The sequence below is a fragment of the Euphorbia lathyris genome, chromosome 6, assembly GCF_963576675.1.
Source record: "Euphorbia lathyris chromosome 6, ddEupLath1.1, whole genome shotgun sequence".
Classification (NCBI taxonomy): Eukaryota; Viridiplantae; Streptophyta; class Magnoliopsida; order Malpighiales; family Euphorbiaceae; genus Euphorbia; species Euphorbia lathyris.
This window is the reverse complement of record NC_088915.1, coordinates 23,396,380-23,403,514: the sequence shown is the minus strand read 5'-3', so window position 1 is coordinate 23,403,514 and position 7,135 is coordinate 23,396,380. Positions and strand designations below refer to the sequence as shown.

The window sequence follows — 7,135 nt, the reverse complement described above, 5'->3', positions numbered from 1 at the left end:
GTAGCAGACGCGCTGTTAAAAAAACAAGACCGTCTAGTCGCTTGAAATGGAGAATCTGCCTCAATTAGTTTCTCTGTGCGTCTTTTTGGCCCCTAAACGATTTTTAACCGATTGAGCTCCGTCTAGGCTGCCTAAACACCGCATAGACTGCCTAGCCGCCTAAGCCACGATGAACAAAGATGTTTTTTTAATTAATTTTTTGCTTTATTACAATTCATCTTTGAACATTGTCCATGGTTATTCGGGTGTTCATTATTTTCAGATATTTTGGTCTAATTGCGTTTAATATGGTTTAAAACTTTAAAGATATTGTTTCATAACTTTGGTGAACTATATTACTTGTGAACGTTATATTTTATTTGATTGCGTTGTTTCAATGATATTGTTGTTCAAATATTGATGTTTTGCACATTTTTTAAAATTTATGTTATAAACATACACGTTTTTCTATTAAATATTTTTAGATATGAATTTATATAACAACTTATTGATTAAGAAATAAAAAATAAAAAAAATACAAATTCGATTAATCCCGACTAATTCCCAATTAATCCTCGAGCGTCTTGTTCGCTCGACTATCGATTAATCACTAAGTTGCGAAAAAGTAAGCCTCCCGAACTTGCATAAAATTAATCAATTAATCACTAAGTTGCAAAAAAGTAAATAAAATGCAGAAAATGTATTGTATACATGATGCGCCTCTAGTAGAGCGGTAAGTTATGTGTGTGTGTTACGGTTATGATCTCTCTACGTGCTTTAACTCTACTAGACACTATGTAGGGACAAGTGTACCACGTCGTTATCAAGTAATAAATCTGGTTAAGTCCGGGTATCGAATTCACGAGATTTATACCTACAAGTATTAAACTACTCAGTTCTATTCGTTATCTAGGCGGTGAATACTTTAGCTTTGGGTTGGGTGACAACTATGACTACTCCTAAGCTACGGTGAGACAATTTTCATGTATTTCAAGCCCTTATGGGATGATACAGATAATGATAAGTTATAACATATGACAAACAATTCGGAACACTTAAGATCAGAAACTAGGGCCCGTAAGTTCCGTGGCTCGTCAATTCCTACGGTTTCTGGATTGTCAACTCCGGTAAGGCAACACTTATGTGAATCCTAATAGATTTCAGAGCTCGTAAACATCCTACACAATAATCAATTATAAGTATCAAAGCAAGTAATAAAGAATAACACGTATAATGAAACTGAAATTGTAAATCATATATTATAAATATGGAAATCATAAATACGGAATACAACAAGCCTAGTACAAAGAAAGAGTACAAGCTAATTAACAAGTAGAAAGGGAAGAAGAATCGATCCTTAGAACTAGTTAATCGGACTCAAAGTCGTCTCTTAAGACTTGGAGGTGGAACTCTCAAGCTTGGTGGATGCGGATAGAACGGAATTTCGACGGCGTGACAGGAGGAATACACAAGCTCTCAAGGTGTAAGGAACTTTAGTACATAGAAAATTGAATGCCTAAATGAGTGCTAAACACTCATATTTATACACATCAAGTTTGGAGGCACAATTCGTAATTACATAAGTCTTTAGGACAATTCACACTCTTCAGTTGATTTTCAGGCCACGCTCCGCGTAAAATGGATTTCCTTACTTCGTTGCAGATTTCACACTTCCGAAGACTGGATCCCTAAGGTGTTGACCGGGCCACGCTCCGCGTAGACCAGGGCAAGCTCCGCGTGAATGGAGTCCTGGAACTTATCACTGATTTATCACCCTTTCACGCTTCGCGTACTCCAGGCCAAGCTCCGCGTAACTGCTGTTTTGGAGTTTGTCAATTGATTCACACCACTTCACGCTCCGCATAGACCGAGGTATGCTTCGCATGGACTTCATTGACCTGGGCCGAAGATAAGGTTCACTGCCGTAATTCAGCGGGCATTGTGTAGTGACGTGGCACGCTCCGCGTAGGGCGAAGCACGCTCCTCGTGGCTGGACTGAATTTTGGCCATTTCTTGTGTGTTTATCCCGAACCTGCAAAATATGACTACGAACACCGAGATTAATTGCTGCTTTATTTTTCTAAAATTGATAAAAGAGTAATGAAAATTATTAGAAGTACGATTTTTACTATTACTTCGTTATTTATTCAAAACACACTTATTTTTGTAATTAAACTTAATTATTAGTTCAAAATAAACCGTAAATCATGCTAAAAAGATAAGGACAAAACGTCCCTATCAATACGTATTAAAAAAAGTAAAACGACCAAGATCAGGGTATATTATTCTAATATTAGAGAAGATAAATTTTACAATTGAGCAAGTAAGAACTTCATTTCTAATCTATTTTGTGAATTATGTAATAACTTTATAAGGTGCGTGCAACATATATTCCACATATAGCTTATTTTTTTTCAACCGAATGATTAATTGATTATATTTTACGCAAGTTCGGGAGGTTAACTAAACGCTATATGCAAGTTGATGGAACTATACAGACACTTTAAAAATTCAGATGTCAATCAAACTTTTTGAGCAAGTTCAGAAAGCAAATGTATTAAGCCTCAAATTAATCAATGAAACTTCTTGGTATCCAACCATATATTCAGCTTGAATTAAAAAAATGAGAATTGAATTAATTATGTTACAACTAAGAAGCCTGCATAATCATGACCAAGTCAAAATATTATTTGCTTATCTATAAGCAAAAACTTACACATATAATACTACAAAAGAAATACATATACAAGCCTATGTTGCTTTCCTTTCCTAATTATCTAATATTGAAACCACTCCAACCAAGCCAAAATAAATGATCACCACCTCTTTTATTTAATACTCGAAATAAAAGACAAAATATTCTTTTTAATAAAAAAAATTATACTTAAAAGTTTAAAATAAAAATTTGAATTCATTTTAAACATAAAATATTATATTATTTGGTCGTTTTTTGGTAGGGAAAAGAAAGTAAAAACAAAACAAACACCACAACAAATTAACCCGGAATTAGCTTAGAAAAACTAACCCCCACAATATTTTTAGAAAGAAAATTGATCGCTTTTTAAGTATGAATAGATATTATAATTATATTTATAATAAAAAAATTACTATAAATATAGTAAGAAAATTGGATCTTTTTAGCCTGGTCTCCTAAGCGGCCGCACTCCTAGTTTATGCCTAGAGCCGGCTTGTTAATACCTAATACTCATAATAACCATAATAACAACATATAGTTAAAAAAAACATAAAGAAGAGTATCTATAAGGCTGGAAAAAATTGAATGTTTGTTGTTCGAAAAAACTGCTTTTCCAAAAAGCAGAGGTTTCTGCTTTTGTAAAATGCTATATTTTAGATGTAAAAAGCAAACAGAAGATCATTAATCAAACATCTAAAACTCTCATTTTTGAAGTGAAAAGACAAACAAAAGTATAAAAAAGAGCAATCAAATAACTCTTTAATTTGACAAATTGATTAATATAATAATTTTCCATTTTCATCTAAATTTACTTTTGCAATAGAAAATTGTTGCTTATATTTCGAGGGGATAAATTACAAAAATATTCTGAACGTTGACTGTAAGGAGCAATTTTATCCATAACGTTTAAAATTGTACAATTACACACCCTTAACCTTGAGAAGCTAATCCAATTTTAGATATTACTAACAAAATTTTTTTCTCAGTTACATGTTGTGTCATCTTATGTACATGTGTGTTGGGGGACAGATCTATATTGGGGCAATAGCAGCACTTACCCCTACTGAGATTTAAAAATCTATAAAACACCTGTTTTGAAATTTGATTTTTTTTTAGTTTGTCCTCAGATAATTCCCAGATCATTAATAGGCTGGTGAAGCCTAAAATCGCACAAAGAAAAACGATGAGTCGTAAAGATAGATTTATTTTTATATTTTTCAACCATCCTAACATAAAACGAAAAAAAGGAAAAACTATATCTAAAAAGCCTAATCTTATCTCACACAGACAAGGAGCCCCTCCCCTACCTTCTCTTATATTAAGCAATATCTCTATTGTCTCACCACAAAAGCCATAATCAATCCTGGCCTCTCTCTCAATTTGGAATTCAAACCCTAATTATTATTTTGTAATTTGTCCTATAACAAAATAATATTTAGGGTCCGTTTGTTTTACCTACTGTTTGCTATTACGGTTTACTGTTTGCTGTTACGGTTTGCTGATTCTAGTTGCTGTTTACTGTTACGGTTTGCTGTTGAAAAAAAACTGCTTTTTCTAAAAACAGAAGTCTTTGCTTTTGTAAAAGGCTGCTTTTCAGGTGTAAAAAGCAAACAGAAAGTCAAGGCAAACATGAATGTCACTAACCAAATACCTAAAACTCTCCATTTCAAACTGGAAAAGCAAACATGAGCACGAAAATGAGCACCCAAATACCCCCTTATATACTTAACTAAATTAAATTTAAATTATGCGTTACTTTAGCAAATACAACTTATATGCTTAATAAAATTTGAGAAAAATAATGTACATTTTTCTAGTTCTAATTTATTTTGATATATTGTAATTAGATTTAGGGGAGGGCGAGCCTTGGCGCAACGGTAAAACGTTGTTGTCGTGGACGCGTAATGCGACCGGACCGCCCTTCTTTATTGTAATTAGATTTAGGGTATAATCTAAAAAATTGATAGTTGGAAAAAAAATATCCAGAATATGACTGAGTTTTTTCGTTTTGCTAAAAGGTGAGACTTTGTTAGTTTGACATTAAAAAATGACTTTTAGCGACCTTAAAATGAAAAACTCCAAAAATCAAAGTTGTTTAGTACCACATTTATTATATAACTAAAATTTTTATTTTTCAAAATCATCATTGAAAAATTCAAAAACTTGATAATTTTGAAAAGTAAAAAATTTGGTTTCATAATAAATGTAATTCTATGAATTTTTTTTTTATTTTGAGGTTGTTAATAGTTATTATTATCTCAAACTAAAAGAACTTTTTTATAGTGTTAAACTAAAAGAGTCTCGTTCTTCTATATAAAAAAAGAACCTTATTCTTAGCAAAACGAAAAAGTTTAGACACCTTTTGGACAAAAAAAATTTTCATGTATTAATTTAACAATACATGAAATCACAATAAGTTTTTTGGACTTTACCTTTAAAATTAATTATTATGGTGTTATTGGTTTTTTGGACAATTTTTTTATACCAATATATAGTTTGCTTCCACCGTGTATAAGTTCTGGAACCCACACGGGATGTGATGGAAAAATTAAAATGCAAAAATCCTATAATCACATTCTTTGGAAGATGAAAAGACCGTAAAGTTGATTGAATCAAACACATTTCCCATCACGAAAGCAAGAAATAATTCAATGGAAAAAAATGAAGAATATCAAATCTCATCTGCAATGGAATCTCCTCTTAGTACCGCTTCAACGGCAGCTTGACAGAGCTGCCAGCTCCAGGACCACAGCAACCCGACTGACCTGTAAATTGGGTTCAGTATCCTACCGCAAGCCTGCATATAGCAAAGACCTGAAAATTGCTACCAAACAGAAAAATACAAAATCATCAATTTCCTTTTTTTCTCAACACAACTAAAAATTAGCATGGGAATTTGGAATAATGTATCCAACAAAAACAAACCAGGACGAAGACCTTTGGACGGGTTGATGATTTTCATGAGCCAGATGAACTTGAGAAGCTATGGGTTAGGGATTGTCGGATGAGATTCAAGAATTTTCCATGTTCTTTTCTATTGAATTGTTGTTTTTTGCTTTCTTGAGAAGGAATGCCTTTGATTCAATCACCTTTACTGTCTTTTCATCTTCCATCACATTATAGGATTTGAGATGATAGTACATTCAATTTTGTTACTGATGTCTAAAATTGATTTAATTTGTTAACATTAGAGGTTATACCATTTTTATTAAAAGTAAAATTGTATCTGACCTTTTAAAATTAAAGGTATTTTTGTATCTTATCCTATTTTGAGAGTCAAATTTGCTGTTAATTCCCAGCCAGTAACCTTTGTGAAATTTTAGAATATATCAAGGTTACATACCCCTTCAAAATAAAAAGGGCCTAATACATCCCAACTCTCTCGAATTGTTCAAAAACTACAACTGATCCCATAAATTTCAAAATGTTTCAACTAATTCCTCCAATTTGTTTATTTGGAAAAAAACCCGCTCAAATTACTTATTTAAAAGTATTTTGCTGGTATTATTGACTCGCCATGAAAACTCTTCTAACTCTTCAAATTACAAAACATGTTTCTCATGTTTGCTAATAAGAGAACTTTTGATATACACGGGTTGTAATACTCTCAATCAATCAAAAGAAGGAGAAATAGTAATTCACGAGAGATGATTGGTGCTAAGAAATAAATATATATAAGTGACATTATTTGATTGATCGGGTGTATTATACTGAGAATATAGTAAAATTTCTCAGCTAAACAATATGAATTTTGTATACCTTTTCTAAAATCAAATATGCAGGACCTTAAATAGAAGAACTGTGAAATGAGAGAAATAAATAATGGGGAAAATGATAAGGAGAAAGGGTAAGTACGTAAAAGTAACAGTACATACCTGAGATAAATAAGGTAAGGTTGGAAGGAGTTTCTTGTCGGAGAGAGATGGTACTGCCTCAATATAATAGTATATTACAGGCAGCACCATCCCTCTTGCGACAGGGAACTCCTCCAACCCTGGAATGGAATATTCAAGTGATGGTTTTTTTTGGGTTAAACCGTCCGGTACTCTGAACCACATTGGGCCGACTAATTCAGATTCGGGGCGGATTCAAGGATTACGGTATTTAAACCCTTCCTAATCGGCGTTGTGGGGGATCGATCCTGAGACCTCCCTACCAAGCGCAGCCCCATGCTACCACTGCGCCAACCAACGATTGGGATTGGTATTCAAGTGATTGTTTTAATACTTGATGGGATGTTTATTTATAGGCAGAGTTTGGAATGACTTTTCAATCAAAGAAATTACCTAGTACTAATTAATGTGGAATTTTCTTCTAATTTTACTACTATACTATGCTATATAATTAATTAATACGAAACTTAACTCTCTTTTCCATGTACTTAATTCTCAAAAAGAATAACAATTAATTAATATGCTACATTTTTAGCAATTTATTCACTTCACATTAATTTTTCCAATA

General features: G+C 32.6%; 1 long non-coding RNA gene across 2 annotated transcripts; it reads right to left on the bottom strand.

Moving 5' to 3' along the window:
- Positions 1–1,213: 1,213 nt before the first annotated feature.
- On the bottom strand, positions 1,214–6,863 carry LOC136234091 (uncharacterized). 2 transcript variants are annotated; one of them, XR_010691039.1, is made up of 2 exons: positions 5,600–6,863; positions 1,214–5,498 (listed from the first exon to the last, which is right to left on the bottom strand). It is a non-coding gene; the product is annotated as an uncharacterized lncRNA (long non-coding RNA). The 2 variants fall into 2 exon arrangements; XR_010691038.1 differs by having other exon boundaries at positions 5,612–6,863.
- Positions 6,864–7,135: the final 272 nt, after the last annotated feature.